Consider the following 20,245-nt stretch of genomic DNA (forward strand, 5'->3'; position numbering starts at 1 on the left):
AAGAAATCGGGTCGACTAATAGGCTAGTTTGATTCATGAACCAAGATGCAGAGACGATCGACGTATCTTGCGATCTGATCTTCGCGATCATTTTCGACATGCCAGGAATGAATGTAGGACATAAGGGCACTCCACCCATCCGGTCGATCCATCTACCATGTCAGGGAATGTGGTGACGCCGTTTTCTATCTTCTCCAGGATTTTCTCAAAAAGAAATGAGATTTCTTGGTATGCAGGCCATGATTTCAATCAGATCCCCGATTGGATTCTCAAGATTGAAAGTTAATGCCAGTAGGTAAGAAGTGAATGTAACGCGGAAATCTTCAGTTATGCCTGATCTATAAAGGCAATTTTGTGATCTATTCTCAAGGTCGACTCTTCCTGATTTTCTCTACTACTGCTTGCAGACTTGTAGTGTAAAATCCCTTTGTCTCTGAGCCATGTAATAGCTTGTATCATCTCTTTCAGCCATCAGTGCGAATGTGCATCACCTTGCCTCCCATTGGTGTATTGTTGAGATCAATGATCTGCATACTGTATCTATCTTTGGCCTATTGGATAATACACAAGTGAAATCTCCTTTTCCTAGTGTCATTCAGTTGGTCTTTCTGATCTGTATGTGATTATTGATCGATATAAGTCTGAATGTGTATGACTTTTTTATGTTATTCTGGTTTTGTAGTATATATATGGATAGGAGTGAGTCTAAACACTCTGTTTTGGTGCATCACCGCCTTAGATTAGACTAGGTAGATTTTCTTTAATGCTATCTTTCTCCCTTTCCCTTCTGAGAATAGATAGGTGCACCCTGATAGTAAGAGGAAGCCGGCCTTCTTCGGAGACTCAACCTCATAGTTCAAGTCCCACAGCTTGGAGGTTGTTTCCATGTTTCACTAGGTTGTCCTCGCGCATAGGCCTTGGACAAGGGTGCAAACCTAAGTGACAAAAAAGGCTTTCAAATAAAATGTGCCTCCTTTCTTATACTATAATCCATAATCTTTAGTACCCCTTAGATACCTCATGATTTTCTTTATTGCCATCATATGGTTGTCTTTAGGATTAGTTGAAAATATTGCCACCATACCAACTGCAAGAGCAATATCAAGCCTAGTATGCACTACATACTAAAGTTTTCCAATCATGGATCTATATGTGATCTGATATACCTCCTTTGAATCATCATTTTTGAAAAGCTTATGTCTAGTAGACATAGGTGTTTTAATTGGTCTAGAATCCTCTATTCCAAACTTCTTTAGTATCTCCTTGATATACGTAGATTGAATAATGTAGATACCATCTTTTTTCTGTCGAATCTACAAGCCAACAAAGAATTTAATCTCTCCAAACATTGACATCTCAAATTCCTTATTCATTTATTTAGAAAAATATTTACATAAGGCATCATAACTAGTAAATAGTATATCATCTACAAAGATTTTTGCTAGCAATATCTCCTTCTCTAGTCCTTCTTTGATGTATAGACTATTGTTATCATTTTTCATTTGAAAACTATCTTCATCAAATAACTATGAAGTCTTTCATAACAAGCTCTAGGAGCTTATTTGAGACCATATCCCTTTTTCTAGGATCTACAAAACCTTTAGGATTCTCAATGTAGACTTCTTCTTCTAGAATTCCATTCAAGAATGCAGATTTCACATCTATCTGATACACTTTGAATCCTTTATGTGTTGTATAGGAAAGTAGAGCCCTAACACCTTCTAATCTTTCAATAGGAGAAAAATTTTCACCATAATCAATACCTTCCTCTTGAAAATAACCTTTTCAAACTAACCCTGCTTTGTTTCTTGAAACTTCTCCATCTTCATTCAGTTTTTTTTTGAATACCCATTTTGTGCCAATTACATTTTTATCCTTGGGTCTAGGAACAAGAGTCCAAGTCTTATTCCTCTTTATTTTTTATATCTCTTCATTCATTGCTTCAATCCAAATTTCATTATCCAGAGCATCTTTAATAGTTCTAGGTTCAAATTCAATAAGAAAACATGTGCCTTCTGACTTGTCTCTAATGATTTTCTTAGGTACATGGTGCCTTTTGACATATCTTGCAAGTACAAGTACTTTGGATTTAGAGCTTGTTTCACTTGCCTCACCATGATTTTTTGCATCATTCTCGAGGCCCATTGTTGATGACTTAGGTCCTTTAGACTTTGAATTAGGTTGTACTGGCTATAACTCAATTGCTTCTAACTGTGACTTGGGTCCTTCAGACAATGACTCAAGTTGCACTAGCTACAACTCAAGTGCTTCTAGAGATTTTGGGGACTCCTGAGGTGAAGTCTACTAACTTCCAATTGGATTAGGAAATTTATCAAGTTCAAAGTAAATAAACTTTTAGTAGTCTTCAAGTTCTTTGATGCTCTCTTCTTCACTCTTTTCTGCAAACTCATCAATCTTCACATGTGCACTTTCTATGATCTGATGAGTATCTATGATCTTATGAGTAGTTAGATTCAAACATTTGTATCCTTTACTTCTATTGGAGTATCCTAGTAATATTCCTTTATCACTTTTGTCATCAAATTTACATTTCCTAATCTCCTTCAAGATATAACATTTTCTACCAAATACTTTCAAGTAACTTGCATTTGGTTTATAGCCATACCATAGTTCATAAGGAGTTTTAAATGAGTCTTTCTTTAGCTATACTATGTTTAAGGTATGAACAATTGTACTGATTGCAACATTCTTTTCTATCATCAGGGTCCTTGCACAATCCATCATAGATATGTTCATTCTTTCTGCTATACCATTTTGCTGAGGTGTACAAGGGACTAATACTTATCTTTTGATTACTTTCTCAGTGCAAAATTCATTGAACTCATTTGATATGAATTCACTATTGAAAATATAAGAGGAGTAACTGAGAGGGGAGGGATGAATTAGTTACCACTAAAATAAATCCCAGATCCCTTAGATGTCAGTACAAAATAAAACTCTGAGAATTGAATACTATTGATTCTTGGCAAACAAAGAAATGTTGTAACTCAGTAAACACTATAATTGATTAGTAGTTATTTAAAATTCAAATATTTAGATTTTATTTGTGATTACCATTACTTAACTTAGTTTTGAACACATAAAATAAATAAGAATGAACACATTTGACACTGGGACTTAACGTAGAAACCCAATATAAGAAAAACCACCAATTACAACTAGTTATTGTTTTCACTCTTCTAAAGTGAGCCCTATTAGAAGACAACCCTATTAAAGGTTACAAAACACATTGTTTGGTGTGACCCTATTAGAGGATTTAATCAACCTACTAGGAGTGGCCTTGTTAGAGGTCTTTAGACAATTCAACATAACTGCCACCTTGTTAGAGGATTTACAAATAGTTGTTAAGCCAACTCTATTAAGAGATTTAGATCACTATTACAATGGTTAGAGAATAATAATGAGATGACCAAATTTTTGATGCAACTAAATTTCTTATTATAGATCTCTATTCTAGCTTTACTTGATCCTTCCTAATTGAATATATATTTTCTTCTCCATAAGGATATTCTACTTATCCTTCAAATTCACTTCCTCTCTTCATCATTAAATCTTCAATGGATTTAATTACTCTATATCTCAACTTGACCTTATACTTGTATCTTTCATATTGTTAAGTCATCTAGAATATAACTTAGAATAATTAATATTCATCATCTCAGTAGTTAGCACCAATAGATAAACCAATTAAGCTTAATATGCCTAAATAAAAAAATCCTTAGTTAGTCAACCCAGCTCGATAGACACTAACTTAGAAATAATTTCTTGTGTTAACCAACAGAAGCTTAGTTAACACTGCATATTCAAAAAGATCCTTTGGTAACTGAGTGAACTCAATTAACACTCATCTTCTTCAATCCTTCCTTCGATGCCCGAGTGAACTCAGTAGGCACTGCTATCTGAACTAGGCAAACACAGAAAGACTAAGTAGACACATAAAACTATTTTCACTACCCGAGTGAGCTTGGCATGCACTAACTGATAATGATATGACATTTGTGTAACATCAAAGACAATACACAATTAATCAATTGTATCCAACAATCTTGCTCTTTGGCATTGATGGAAACACAACATGTCATAAAAAAATTAAATTTTGGAACAAGAATAAAGGAACATATCCTTATTTTCATTCTAAGAACTTCCTCTGTTAGTGTGAACTTCTTTTTGCCTTCAGTTATCTTCCTCTATTAGAAAACTTTTGTCTGCAACAACTTCTACCAAGTTCATTCTCCCTCTTTGATATCTCTTCATAAAGTTTTTATGGTAGAGAACTTCTCCCTCTTTGACAAAAAATTCCAAAGACAAATATTCTGTTAATATCAATGTACCTTAAGTATTCATTCATTTGCAATATGCCCTTATTAATATTGCATCAAATGATTGATCTTCAACATGCTCTGGTTGATGCATCACTAAACTTTATTTAGTGAGCTTTAGATAGGGGAATGACCCCTAGCTAACCTCTTAGATACAAAAATGCATCCTTAAGTAATGGCATGGTGAATATGTTTGCAATCTATTCTTTTGTGTTCACATATTCCAATTTGACTTCTATATCCTGCACCAATTCTCTTAAGAAGTGATATTTTATAGCAATTTGCTTTGTTTTGGTATGCATCACTAGATTCTTTGATATATTGATTGCACTAGTGGTATTGTTAGATTTTTTGTAGAATAACTAAGAGGGGGGTGATCCAAACTAAACATTCATCTTATCAAGTTACTAAAAAATTAACATGCAAGAATAAGACATGAAAGATCAATACACAATATAGTGATTTACGTGGAAACCCAATTTGGAAAAAACCTCCAGTAACATGCTACTCTTTTCTCACTCTTCTAAAGTGATTCCTTGTGAGAGGCCTACCCTGTTAAAGGCTACAAAACACATTGTTAAATGTGACCCAATTAAGGGATTTCAACCACCCCATTAGAAGTGGGCCTAGTTAAAGGACTTTAGAACATTCACTTGGAATGTCACCCTATTAAATGATTTACAAAATGGCTATTAAACCAACTTAAGTCCATAGGATTTTTACCTAATTGATACAATCACTAGAGAGTAACAATAAGGGCTTTTGATTTGATATAACTCACAACATAACTTGCAGATTTTAGATCTTAATTTAGTTCACAAATTTTCTTGGCTTTCAGTCTCTGCAACTCTGATAGCTTGTCCTCCTTTCAAGCTTTGTCTCCTCGAGTCTCCATGCTCATTGTGCCAATGTAATGACCTCTATGGTCACCTATCAAAGCAGAGTCTCTATACTCTATTCCAATTTTTCAATGCCTTCTCCTTGAGAACACATACTTTCCAACCACTCTTGCTTCTTGACCTATAACTACTTAAATATAAGTCTTGAATACTTTTCCTACTCTATTCTACCCACTCTTATTTTTGGTTCAAATAGATTAGATAAGATATGATGTATCTACCCCTTATCTTATTTCTTCTAGAAACATCATGTGAAATCCACCTATATTTGCCTAAAAATGGTTCACCTAGAATTTTGTGCCACCAACTCAACATTCTTATCTTTCATCTGGTTAAAAAAATTCAAGGTAACAAACTTGTTAGCTCAGATCTAGAAAATCTTTGACTTTTCAAATAATGTAGCAGCTTGACACTATTGACTTTTTGATGCTCAACACATACTATGTTACTTGACATCTACTATGGATTCACTCGACATCAACTAAGTTTTACTAATGCTCGGCACCTATTGCATTTTTCTAACTTGACACTTGAACTTGGTCGGCACCTTTTGTTTCACTCGGCACACACTAGGTTTTGTATTTGCTCAACACTTACTGACAATCTTCTAGGCATGAACTAACTTTCTTGGCACTCACTAATGAATTTAGTCAAGCTTTGCAGACAATTTTGTTACAACTTATTCTTCTAGAGATTCTAAGTGTAGCCAACCTATATACCTTCAAGTATATTGTCAATACTTCATTTTACCATTGTCTTAATTGATCCTTGTACTTCATTACAAAACCATAACTCAACCTTTCCCTTAGGTGATTTTGTTACAACTTATTGATTAAATCCTCTTCATCAATCAACTAAGTGATAGTACTTGGATCTTATAAGCAATTATCATTCCAATAGATAGTAGGTTTGACATTAGTGACAAAACAATGATTGAAAATATTCATTATTAACAATCTCCCTTCTTCAATAAGGATCTTTTCAATCAGATTTCAACAATCTCCCTCTTTCGCATTGATGGCTAATCAAACTACTCAACCAAGTTATCAAAATACTAACTAGGTTAAAATAGTAAATCAAATGCCAAAAAGAAAACTTTGTATCTAAAATTGTTCATTATATCAGTAACTTTGAATTTCTTATGACTCCCTCTAAATTATGTAACTCCCTCTTTCAAAGTATTAAGGATATCTCTTTTGTTGATATATTGTCTTATCCTTTTTGTTCTACTCACTCTCTAATCTTGTCATCCTGATTGATTTTTGTTTATGATGTTTTCTCCCTCTTAGCTACTATTTCTCCATTTGTGCATTTGATCATGTAGATTTGATTAGTTTCTGCTATTTATCCCTCTTTGACAACAATGCAAAAGACATATTGTTTCAACATCTTATCATGCAAGTGTAGCATTTGTAGGAACTTCAATATCTCTCTCTCTCACCTTGTTTGTGACTTATTTGGAATTTTAGTATTTTAATTACTTCAGGAAAAACCTAAAGCAAGCATCCTCTACATCAATTTATATCATTTCACCAATCAACTCATTTGATGCAGGGCAGTCTTGTTGTTACTTAAGAAGCCTTGGATAGGGGTATCACCCTTAACTTACCTATAAGATACTCATATGCATCTTTAGGTAATGGTTTTGTGAAGATGTCAGCAATTTATTCCTTTGAGTTGACATATTCCATCTTCACTTGATTGTCTTCCACCAGTTCTCTTACATAGTGATACTTAATGGCAATGTGCTTTGTTTTGGCATGTATCACAGGATTCTTTGATATTTTGATGGCACTTGTGTTATCAAAATAGAGTATCATAGATTCAGTTATCTCTTCCTTCATACCTTTCAACAGGTGCTTGATCCATACAATATTGGTGTAGTTGATGGTAGTAGCAACATACTCAGCTTTAGTTGTGGAGTGCGAGGTACAACTTTTCTTTTTGCTAGTCCAAGTGACTAATCTTTTACCTAAGAACAATGCTCCTCCACTGGTACTTTTTTTGCCATCTATATTACCTCCCAAATTTGCATTAGTGTAGGCATTTAACTCAAACTTTTTAGTCCTCTTGTAGTATAAACCAAATTCATATGTTCCTTTTAGGTACGTCATTATTCTTTTTATTTCCATGATATGATTCTTCTCTTGAGTTTGCAAAATATCTTACCACTATTCCAACAAATAATGCAATGTCTGGTCTACTATGTGCAACATATTGTAGCTTTCCAATCATTGATCTATACATTGTTTGATTTACTTCAGCTGACTCATCATTCTTAGATAACTTATGTCCTGTTACCATTAGTGTACTAACTAGTTTTGAATCCTCTAAGCCAAATGTTTTGATTTTCTCCTTGATATATTTTGATGAAGTCATAAATATGTCATGTTTCAGTTGATGTACTTGCAAACCAACAAAGCATTTGATTTCTCCAAATATTGACATCTCAAACTCGTGTTTCATCTGATCAAAAAAATATTTTCATATTGGATCTTTTCCTCCAAATATTATATCATCAACAAAGATTTCAGATATCAAAAAGTCTTTACCTTGTTCTACCTTGATATATAGGTTGTTGTTGTCATCTATTATCTCAAATCCTATCTTCACAAGATATTTGTGAAGTCTCTCATACTAAGCTCTAGGCACTTGTTTCAAACCATAGAGAGCTTTTTGTAGTTTGCAAACCATATCCTTATTTTTGCCATCAACAAATTCTTCTAGTTGTTCAATATAGACTTTGTCTTCTAGTATACCATTCAAAAAATTAGACTTTACATCCATTTGGTAGACTTTAAAACCTTTGTAAGCAACATATGCAAGTAGAGTTCTTACTCTTTCGATCCTTCCAATAGGGGAAAATGTTTCTGCATGGTCTAGTCCTTCTTTTTGTACATAACCTTTACAGACTAGTCTGGCCTTATTTCTTGTGATCTCACCATTCTCATCTGACTTTTTCCTAAATACCCACTTAGTACCAATCACATTCTTATTAGCTAGTGTTGGAACTAAAATCCAAGTTTTGTTCTTTCCTATCTAATTAATCTCTTCTTCCATAGCTTTACACCAATCATGATCTAGATCTTTCACTATTTTGGATTTAATTTGGCTTAGTAGACATGATTCATTTCTTACTATGTTCCTTGTCATTGGTTTGGCTTCCTTTTCACCAATTATTTGTTCAACGGGGTGATGTCTTCTCACATACTTGGATAGACTTGGTTCTATCCTTGTTTCCATGTTTGGTCTTTTAGCTTCAGAGTCACTATGCACATCTCTTTCATGTAGCCCTAGATCTCTTTCATGTGTACTGATTTCAGAGTCAAAATGTGCATTATCTTCATTCTGCAACTCAGCTTCTAAATGCAACTCGACATTCACTAGTTGTGACTCAGATGACACTAAAACTTATTTTTGATTCCCTACTTGATTGGAAACTTCTTTAGCAGGCATTCCTTCATAGAAGTATACAAAGGATCTGTACTCTTTTGGTTTCTTGGATTCATCAACTTGAATTTTTCTATGCTCATCAAAGTTTACATTTGCACTCCACAATTTTGTTAGTGTTAGTATCTAAACACTTATATCCTTTACTTCTAGTGGAGTATCCAAGGAATATGCCTTCATGACTCTTTGCATCAAAATTTCTATTTCTAGAATCTTTAAGAATATAGCACTTACAACCAAACACTTTGAAATGTTTTACATTGGGTGAGTCACCATACCATAATTCAAAAGGTGTTGCATTTTTACCTTTCTTTATTTTTACTTGATTTAGGGTGTAGATAACTGTACTTATAGCTTCTTTCTAGTACTTTAGAGAAACATTCTTTTCCATCATTAATGTTCTGGCATAGTCTATCACTAATCTATTTCTTCTCTCTGCAATTCCATTCTATGCAGGAGTTCTAGGTGTTGATGTTTGTCTCTTAATTCCTTTTTCATTGCGAACTATCTCAAATTATTTTGATGTGAACTCTCCTCCTTTGTCTGATCTTAGGCACTTTAGACTCTTCCCTATTTCCTTCTCAACCCTGGCCAAATACCACTTAAACATTTGAAAAGAATCATATATTTTTCTTTAAGAATATGACAGTCATCATTCTAGAGTAATCATCAACAAAAAATATTATATATCTATCTCCTTTGTAGCTTTGCACTTCTATTGGACTACATAAATCAATAAGGACTAACTCTAGTACTTCTTTGGAAGTATAGGTTTTTCTTTTGAAACTTGACTTGGTCATCTTTCCTAGCTGACATTATTTGCACATTGTATTGTCAGGCTTCTTTAGTTTGGGCAAACCTCTGACTTTCTTCATTTTTCTGATGTTAATTAGATTATAAAACTTAACATGACATAGCCTTTTATGCCATAGCCACACATCATCAAATCTTACAATGAGATAGGCAACATTCTCCATATCTAGTTAAAACAAATTACTCCTAGTTTGGTCTCCTTTTCCTATCAAATTTCCATCAATGTCATAGATTTTGGCAGTGTTATTTCCAAATTTTACTCATTTCCTAATTGTGACACACTCAAAAAATCGTAGTTCAATCTTTCAACATAATATGTATTATCACATGAAATTTTCTCTTTAAGATTAATGGAAGCTTTTCCTTTGATTAGACATGGAGCATCATTTCTAAATCTAACACTATTTCCATCATATAGAGTAAAAGTAACAAACTTACTTTTGTCTCCTGTCAAGTGATGTAAGTACCCACTATCTATGTTCCACTTGTCATTCTTGTTTAGACAGGTTACCAATGTTGTTGCATCATCTTCTTCTTACTCATCCTTAGTGGCTACATAGACTACCTCATCATCATTTTCATCAGAATCCTCTTCTTCAACAATGTAGTACTTTTTGTCTTTCTCTTTGTAATCTCTGTTATCATCTTCTCTTTTTCTCTTGTGCTTGTTGCCTTCTCTGTAGATCTTTTTCTATGTACACCTTGCAACAATATGTCCTACTTCATTGCAATTAAAACAAATGATAGAAAGCTTACCTTTGAATTTACCTTTGCCTTTTTGAAATCTTCTAGCCAACAATGCTTCCAATTGTTCCACATCTTCTTCATCTATATTGTTGTCACTGGATTCATATTTTATCTTTCTTCTCTTCTTCTTTGGTTTCACTTATTTATTATTTTTCAAAAATAGCTTGGCCTTGAAAGTAGATTCAAGATTCTTAGGTTTGTAGTTATCAAAGTTGGATAACTCAAATGCAATAAGTCTTCCCACTATACCTTCAAGAGTTAGCTTGTTTCTTGGTATGCATCTTAACTCTTGGATGGATGATATTCTAATAGTATAGATGGGAAGCAAGGTTCTTAAGAATTTTCTATTAACAATTTCATCATCTAAATGACCACCCAAACTTCTTATTGCACTTACTACTTCCTTTATTTTAGAGGCATATTGAGTAATGTTCTCACCTTCCTCCATTCTCATTTCACCATATCTCTTTTTCTAGGATCTACAAAACCTTATGGTTGTTCAATGTATTCTTCCTCTTCAAGAATACCTTTCAAGAATATAGATTTGACATCCATTTGATACACTTTAAATCCTTTGTGTGCTGCATATGCTAGTAAAGTTCTAACACCTTCTAATCTTGCAACTAAAGCAAAAGTTTCACCATAATCAATACCTTCTTCTTGAGAATAGCCTTTACACACCAATTTTGCATTGTTTCTAGAAACTTTTTCATCTTCATTCAAATTTTTTCTAAACACCCACTATGTGCCAATTACATTTTTATCCTTGGGTCTAGGAACAAGAGTTAAAGTTTTGTTCTTGTCAATTTGTTCTATTTCTTCATTCATTGCTTCAACCTAGCTTTTATTATCCAATGTATCTTTAATATTTCTAGGTTTAAATTCAATAAGTAAACATGTACCTTTCAATTTGTTTCTTCTTATTGTTCCATCAGATTTGTCTCCAATGATTTGATCAGGTGCATGATGCCTTCTAGCATATCTTGCTAACACAAGTTCTTTAGATTTTGAATGAGTTTCATTTTTTTCATCGTGAACTTTAGTATCAAGCTTGGGTCCTACTATTTGTGACTCAGGTCCACCAAACTTAGTTTGAACTAGCTCAGTAGCTTTTGGTTATGATTCAAGTCCTTTAGATTGTGACCCAGGTTGCACTATCTACAACTTGGTAACTGTTGGAAATTTTGGGGACTCATGAGGTAAGTCCTTTTTTTTTAGATAGGTTTGGTAGAGTTTGAGATTCATAGTAAACTATTTTTCTATAATCCTCTAGCTCTTTCTTGGTTTCTTCTTCACTCTTTTCTACAAACTCATCAATTCTAACATGTGCATTTTCTATGATTTTATGAGTAGACAAATTCAAACATTTCTATGCTTTACTTCTGCAGGAGTATCCTAGAAATATGCCTTCATCACCTTTTACATCAAATTTCCCTTTTCTAGATTCTTTCAAGATATAACATTTTCTTCCAAATACTTTCAAGTAACTTACATTAGCTTTGTAGCCATACCATAGTTCATAAGGAGTTTGATTTGAGTCTTTCTATTAGGATTTAACCTTAAACAAAAATAACAGTTACATGCAAATATAACCAATACTAGAAAATAATAGATTGCACAAAAAAGAACACAAGGCACCAAGATTTAATGTCGTTCACCCAATCTCGAGGCTATGTCCACAAATGGAAAGTCCAATATTATTATTATCTAGTGATTACAACCTAAATACAATCCGTAATCCCTTATAGCTCAATACTGCTACAACAACAATTTTTTTCATCACACACTATGAAAATCCCTAACCCTAAGCCTTTTTATACAATTTTTTGACTCTTACAAAATTAGGGCTAGAATAATAGAAAAATAGTAGCCAATGCCCCAAGGCCCCGTAGGGGCACTACCCCCAAACCCCTGTAGAAATTGAATAAACCTCTGAGTCTAATTAGGTTCCACATCACAATACTTTTGTAAACTATACTCTATTCAAGGTATGGATTGTAGTGTTGATAACTTCCTTCCAGTATTTGATTGTAACATTCTTTTGTTGGAATTACTTTAGAATAACTGAGGGGGGGGTAAATTAGTTATCCAAGGTCTAGATGTACAAATAAAAATTTTCACAGCTAAGTGAACCCATAAAACATTCATACTCATGCATACATCCAAATGAATATGCAATCATTTAAAACTTGCAGCTTATTGTCAAATCAATTTGCAGAAATGTAAAGCATGAAACATGGCAGATTCATCAACACACATAAGACAATGATTTACATTGAAACCCAATTTGAGAAAAACCACTAGTAACATGCTACTCCTTTTCACTCTTCTCAAGTGATACCCTATGAAAGACCAACCCTGTTAAAAGTTACAATACACACTATTAAATGTGACTCTATTAAAGAATTTCAATCACCCTATTAGAAGTGAGCCTTGGTAAAAGACTTTAGGCCATTCACTTGGAATGCTGCCCTATTAAAAGATTTATGAATGACTATTAGGTCAACCTAAATCCAAAGGATTTACCCTAAACTAATACAATCATTAAAGAGTAACAATAGAGCTTTGATCTAATACAACTTACAATGTCTCTTGCATATTACAAATCTCTATTCAATCCTCTATTCTGCTTGGCCTTCATTCTTTGTAGCTTTGATAGCTTGTTCACCCTTCAAGAATATATCTCCTTAAGCCTTCTTGCTTAACATTCCATTGTAGACTCTTTTCATAGGTCACTTGATGAAGCAAAACCCTATGAATCCTTGTCTCTCTTAGGTTCTCGCACATGACAACTTTGCTTCATGACCAAACATTCTTATAAATAGGAAATTAAGATTTTTTCGCTCTTTCTCCATCATCCAAATTAGGGTTTAGATGGATTAGGTAGGATACAATGTATCTACCCCATATTCCATATTTATTCTAGAAACTTCCTCTAGAATCTACTTAGAATTCACCTCAAAATATTTTACTTAGAATTCTGTGCCACTAGCTCATCATCCTTATCTCCCACCTCATTCACAAAATCCAAGAAAACAAAATTGTTGGCTCGGATTCATCAAATTCATGATCTTTGAAATAATGTAGCAGCTCAGCATTATCAATCTTCTGATCCTCGGCACACACTGTGTTAGTGGACATCCTCTATGAAATTACTCAACACCAACTAAATTTTTCTGGTGCTTGGCATCAACTAAACTTCACTCTACATAAACTATATTTCTCAGCATCAACTAGAATTCTTATTTACTTAGCTCCAACTGATTTTCTATTCAGCTTGCACTAACTTTTCTCTGCACCTATTGTCCACTTGGTCAAGCTTAGTAGAAAAACTTTGTATCATATGTTCTTCTAGTATTTCTTAGTGTAGCCAACATTTGTAACCTTAAGTAGATAATCAATGCATCATGTTATCACTATCTTAACTAATCCTTGTACTTCATTACATAAACATAACTCAACCTTTCCTCTAGGTGCTTTTGTTTCATCGTGTTGATCAAATCCTCTTCATCAATCAACTAAGTGATAGTACTTGAATCTATAAGAAATTGTCTTACCTACAAATAATAGGTTTGACATTGATCAATGACAAAACAATGATTGAAACACATAGTCAATGATCTTTTCAATCAAATTTCAACAATCTCCCTCTTTAGCATTGATGGTAAACCAAACTGATCAACCAAGTCAATTGAATGATGAAAATCTTATTCAACCAAACTAACTCAGTTAAAACAATAAGAAAATATCAAAAAAAAAACTTGTATTGAAGTTTCTGCCTCTATCAGAAACTTCCATCTTCTGATTAGGTAACAAAAACTCTCTCTTATAACTTTCTCTTTCTAGGTAGATCAAGATCTCTCCCTCTTTGATTAGTAGATCAGTTTAGGAATTTCTCCCTCTTATCTCTTGCTCTTTATTAGTAAATCTCTTCTTCTGATGATGATTAGTTTAATGTACTTTCTCCATTTTTGACAACAATGCAAAAGACATATACCTAAAAACTCATCATCTTTAAGACATGCAAATATAAGCTTTTGCAATTTCTTTAGTTTCTCCTTTTTGTCACCTTTCTTGCAACTGATTAGAAGTTTTAGCTCAATGAATACTTTAGGTAGCTCCTAAAGTAAGATCCTCTGTATCAACTTGTAATTTTTGACTACCAATTGGTTTGATGTAGGGTAGTCCTCTTATTTCTTATATAGCCTTTGATAGGGGTATCACCCCTAATTTACCTCTTAGATACTCATAAGCATCCTTAGATAATGCCTTTGTGAAGATATCAACAATTTTCTCCTTTGTGTTAACATATTCCATCTTTATCACTTTATCTTGAACTAACTCTCTTACATAATAATACTTGATTGCAATGTAATTAGTCTTTGTATGTGTTACTAGATTCTTTGATATATTGATAGCACTTGTATTGTCACAATAAACTATGACTGGTTCTGTGAATTCTTCCTTCATTCCTTTGAGTATTTGTTTGATCCATACAATGTTTTTGCAGTTGATAGCGGTAGCAACATATTCTACTTCACCAGTAGATTGGGAAGTACAAATCTATTTCTTACGAGTCCATGTAACTAGTCTTTCACCTAAGAAAAATGCTCCTCCACTAGTGCTCTTTCTATCATCAATGTGGCTTCTTAATTCAAAATTCTCATTCTTCTTGTAGTATAGACCAAAATCTTTTGTTCCTTTTAGATATCTCATTATCCTCTTCATAGCCATTAAATAATTTTCCTTGGGATTAGCAAATAATCTTGCAACTATCCCTGCAGATAACGCAATATCAAGTATGCTATGTACCACATATTGTAATTTTCCAATCATAGACCTATATAATGTTTGATTCACCTCAACTGAATCATCATTCTTTGATAACTAGTGTGTTGTCACCATAGGCATGTTGTGATGTGGAGCCTAATCAGACTCAGAGGTTTATTCAATACAATTTCCCTCCAAATTATTTCTATGAGGGTTTGGGGATAGTGCCCCCAAGATGGGGTCAAGGGGAAGCACCCCTACAAGGTCCTAGGGCAACACCCTCGGTGCACTCCCTATCACAGTACAGGGTGGGGTCGAGGGGCAACACCCCCATAGGGGTTTTGAGGGATAGCGCCCCTAAAAAAAGCCCTTATATTGTAAAAGGTTTTGGATACTAATTTTCTATTATTCTAGCCCTAATTCTATAAGTGGTAAAAGCTTGTATAAAAAGGCTTAGGGTTAGGGATTTCATATTGTAATGGTGATATTGTAGATTCTTGTGATGGTAGTGAGCTATAAGGGATTATAGATTGTAATCACTGGATCATAATAATATTGGACTTGTTGTTGGTGGACACAGCCTAGGGATTGGGTGAACTATGTTAAATCTTGGTGTCTTGTGTTCTCTTTTATACGATCTACTATTTTTTGGTATTGGTTGTATTTGCATGTAACTACTATTTCTATCCAAGGTTAAATCCTAACATGGTATACTTACTAGTTTGGAATCATCTAGTCTAAATGTCTTCAATATCTCTCTAACATACTTTGACTGAGTGATGTATATACCATATTTCATCAGGTATACTTGCAATCCCACAAAAAAATTGATCTCTCCAAATATAGACATTTTAAATTCTTTCTTCATTTGATTTGCAAATCCTTACATAATGCATCTTGACCTCCAAATATGATATCATCAACAAATATTCTAGATAACAAAATACCTTTTCCTTTCTCTATCTTCATGTATAGATTGTTGTTATCATCAGTCTTTTCAAATTCAATCTTCACAAGATAGGTAGGAAGTCTCTCATACCATGCTCTTGGTGCTTGTTTCAAACCATATAGAGCTTTGTGTAGTCTACATACCATGTTCTTATTGTTAACATCAACAGATCCTTCTGGTTGTTCTATGTAAACTTTTTCTTCTAGTATGCCATTCAGAAATGTAGATTTAACATCCATCTGATAAACTTTGAAACCTTTATATATAGAGTAAGCAAGTTGAGTTCTCACTCCTTCCATTCTAGCAATAGGGGCAAATGTCTCTTCATAGTCAATTCCTTTTTGTGTATATCCCTTTCAAACTAATCTTTCTTTGTTTCTTGTCACTTCACCATTCTCATCTAGCTTGTTTCTAAATACCCACTTGGTACTAATCACATTTTTGTCTTCTAGTCTAGGAACTAGACTCCATGTTTTGTTCTTCTCTATCTGTTCAATTTCTTCTTCCATGGCCTTGTACTAGTCTTCATCTTTTACTATTTTAGGTTCTTTCATGCTTAAGAAACATGATTCACTTCTCAATCTATTTCTTGTCATTGGCCTAGCATCTTTGTTTAAAATGATTTGATCTATAGGATGATGTCTCTTGACATATTTAGACAATCTTGGCTTAGCTCTTGTTTCTTCATTTTGTCTCTCAGCTTTAGAATCACTGTGTACATTTATGTCAAGCGTCTTAGCATCTCTTTCATGTCCACCAACTTTAGAATCAAAATGTGTATTCACTCCATTCTATAACTTGGCATTCATAGGATGTGACTTAGCAGTCACTAAAACTTGATGTTGGATTGTAGCTTGATTTGTAGCATCTTCTTCAATAGGCATTCCTTCATAAAAGTATACAAATGATTTGTATTCTTCTATTTCTTTCATAGGTTCAGCCTCATGTACTTCTATTTATTCATCAAAGTTCACATTTGCACTTTCCAAAACTTTGTTAGTGTTAGTATTCAAACACTTATAAGCTATACTTCTTTTGGAGTAACCAATGAATATACCTTCCTCACTTTTTGCATCAAGCTTTCCATTCCTAACATCTTTAAGAATGTAACATTTTCTTCCAAATACCTTAAAGTATTTCACATTGGGTGAATATCCATACCATAGTTCAAAATGTGTAGAATGAGTAAATTTCTTCACTTGCACACGATTCAAAGTATAGATAGCTATACTTACAGCTTCTCTCTATTACTTCAAAGCAACATTCTTCTCTATCATGAGTGTTCTAGCACAGTCCATTATAGACCTATTTCTTCTTTCAGCAATACCATTTTGTGGAGGGTTTGTAGGTGCAAATGTTTTTCTTTTGATTCTTTTGTAGTTCTTCTTCTATGTACATCTTGTAGCAATATGACCAACTTCATTGCAATTGAAACAAATGATGGGTAACTTACCTTTGAACTTTCCTTTTCCTTTGTGGAATCTTCTTGCTAGTAGTGCTTCCAATTGTTCAACATCTTCCTCATCTGTATCATTGTCACTAGACACCTACTTTATCTTTCTCCTTTTCTTCTATTTGGGCTCTTCAAAGTCCTCCAATAATAGCTTAGCTTTGAAAGTAGATTGAAGACTCTCTAGTTTGTAGTTATCAAAATTAGATAGCTCAAAAGTAGTGAGTCTACCTACCAAACCTTCAAGGGCTAGATCATTTCTTAGAATACATCTCAATTCTTGAATTATAGAAAATCTAATAGCATAAATAGGTAGTAATGTCCTCAAGACTTTACTTAACACAGTATCATCATCTATTTAACTAGTAGCACCTTTTATACCACTAACAACTTCCTTTATCCTAGCAACATACTAAGCAATATTCTCACCTTCTTCCATTCTCATGTCATCAAACTTACCTCTGAGACACTTAGATTTGGCTCTTCATATATTCTTGTCTACTCCATAGATAGTGGTTAGGGCATCCCACATTTTCATGATAGTGTACAAATAAAACATTTTATAGCTTAGTGAACCCATAAAAAATTCATGCTCATGCATACATCCAAATGAATATGCAATCATTTAAAACTTGTAGCTTATTATCAAACCAATTTGTAAAAATGTAAAACACGAAACATAACATATTCATCAACACACATAACACAATAATTTATGTGGAAACCTAATTTGGGAAAAACTACAAGTAACATGATACTCCTTTTCACTCTTCTGAAGTGATGCCTTGTGAAAAGCCAACCTTGTTAAAAGTTACAATACACATTGTTAAATGTGACCCTGTTAAAGGATTTCAATCACCCTATTAGAAGTGAGCCTTGTTAGAGGAATTTAGGCCATTCAATTTGAATTCTACCCTATTAAAGGATTTAATAATGACTATTAGGTCAACTGTAATCCAAAGAATTTACCCTAAACTAATACAATTGTTAGAGAGTAACAATAGAGCTTTGATCCGATACAATTTACAACTTCTCTTGTAGATTATAGATCTCTATTCAATCCTCTATTCTGCTTGGCCTTCATTCTTTGCAGCTCCAATAGCGCGTTCACCCTTCAAGTAAATATCTCCTTAAGCCTTCTTGCTTAATATGCCATTTCAAACTCTTTTCTTAGGTAACTTGATGAAGCAAAACCCTATGACTCCTTGTCTCTGTTAGCTGGTTCTTGCACATGAAAACCTTGCTTCATGACCAAACATTCTTATAAATAGAAAATTAAGATATTTTGTAGCTCATTCTCCATCATCAAAATTAGGGTTTAGATGGGTTAGGTAGGATACGATGTATCTACCCCATATTCCATATCCATTCTAGAAACTTCCTCTAGAATCTACTTTGAATTTGCCTCAAAATATTTTACTTAGAATTTTGTGCCACCAACTCATCATCCTTATCTCTCATTTTCTTCACAAAATCCAAGAAAACAAAATTGTTGGCTTAGATTCATCAAATTCATGATCTTTGAAATAATGCAGCAGCTCAGCATTATCAATCTTTTGATCATCGACACACACTATGTTACTCGACATCCTCTATGAAATTACTCGACATCAACTAAAGTTCACTAGTGCTTGGCATCAACTAAACTTGACTCAACATAAACTATATTGCTTAGCATCAACTAGAATTCATATTTACTCTGCTCCAACTGATTTTCTACTCGGCTTGCACTAACTTTTCTCGACACCTATTGTCCACTCGGTCAAGCTTAGCAGAAAAACTTGGTATCATATGTTCTTCTAGTCTTTCTTAGTGTAGCCAACATTTGTAACCTTAAGTAGATAATCAATGCATCATGTTACCATTTTTTTAACTGATCCTTGTACTTCACTATATAAGAAAAACTCAACCTTTCCTCTACATGCTTTTTTTACATCATGTTGATCAAATCCTCTTCATCAATCAACTAAGTGATAGTACTTGAATCTATAAGAAATTGTCTTACCAGCAAATAGCAAGTTTGACATTAGTGACAAAACAATGATTGAAACTTATAAAAATCTCCCTTATAACAATCTTTCTTATTCATTGATCTTTTCAATTAGATTTCAAAATCTTTTCAATCATCAATTTATTCTTGCACAATCCATGATAGATATGTTCCTTCTTTGAGCTATTCCATTCTGCTGACGTATACCACGAGCTAATACTTGTCCTTTAATTCCTCTTTCAATGCAAAAATTATTGAATTCATTGGAGATGAATTCGCCACCTTTGTCTAATCTCAAACATTTTAATCTCTTTCCACTTTCTTTTTACTCTTGTAAGATACCACTTGAACTTTTGAAAAGCTCCAAATTTTTCTTTTAGATACATTATAGTCATCATTCTAGAATAGTCATCAAAAAAAATAATGAAAAACTTTTCTCCATTATAACTCTCTATTCCAATAGTTCCACATAAGTCTATATGAACAATTTCTAATACTTCTTATGACTAATAGTTTTTGCTTCTGAAACTAGTCTTTCCCATCTTACCAATTTGGCAATTCTTGCATAAACCCATATCAGGTTTCTTCAAACTAGGAATAACTCTTACTCTTATATGTTTTCTTATCTTAAAAAGATTATAAAAGTTTACATGGCATAGTCTTTTGTGCCATAACCAACTTTCTTCTACTTGAGTAATAAAACCTGTACATTCACTGAGATTTAGATAAAATAGATTATCTTTACCTTGCTTGCCAGATCCAACCAAATTTTCTTTTCGATCTACTAGTTTGACCTATCCATCAATGAATTCTACCTTGAATGAAATGTTATTCAAT

Source organism: Cupressus sempervirens, chromosome 7 (genome assembly GCF_028749045.1).
Source record: "Cupressus sempervirens isolate cs-2001-9-10 chromosome 7, ASM2874904v1, whole genome shotgun sequence".
Classification (NCBI taxonomy): Eukaryota; Viridiplantae; Streptophyta; class Pinopsida; order Cupressales; family Cupressaceae; genus Cupressus; species Cupressus sempervirens.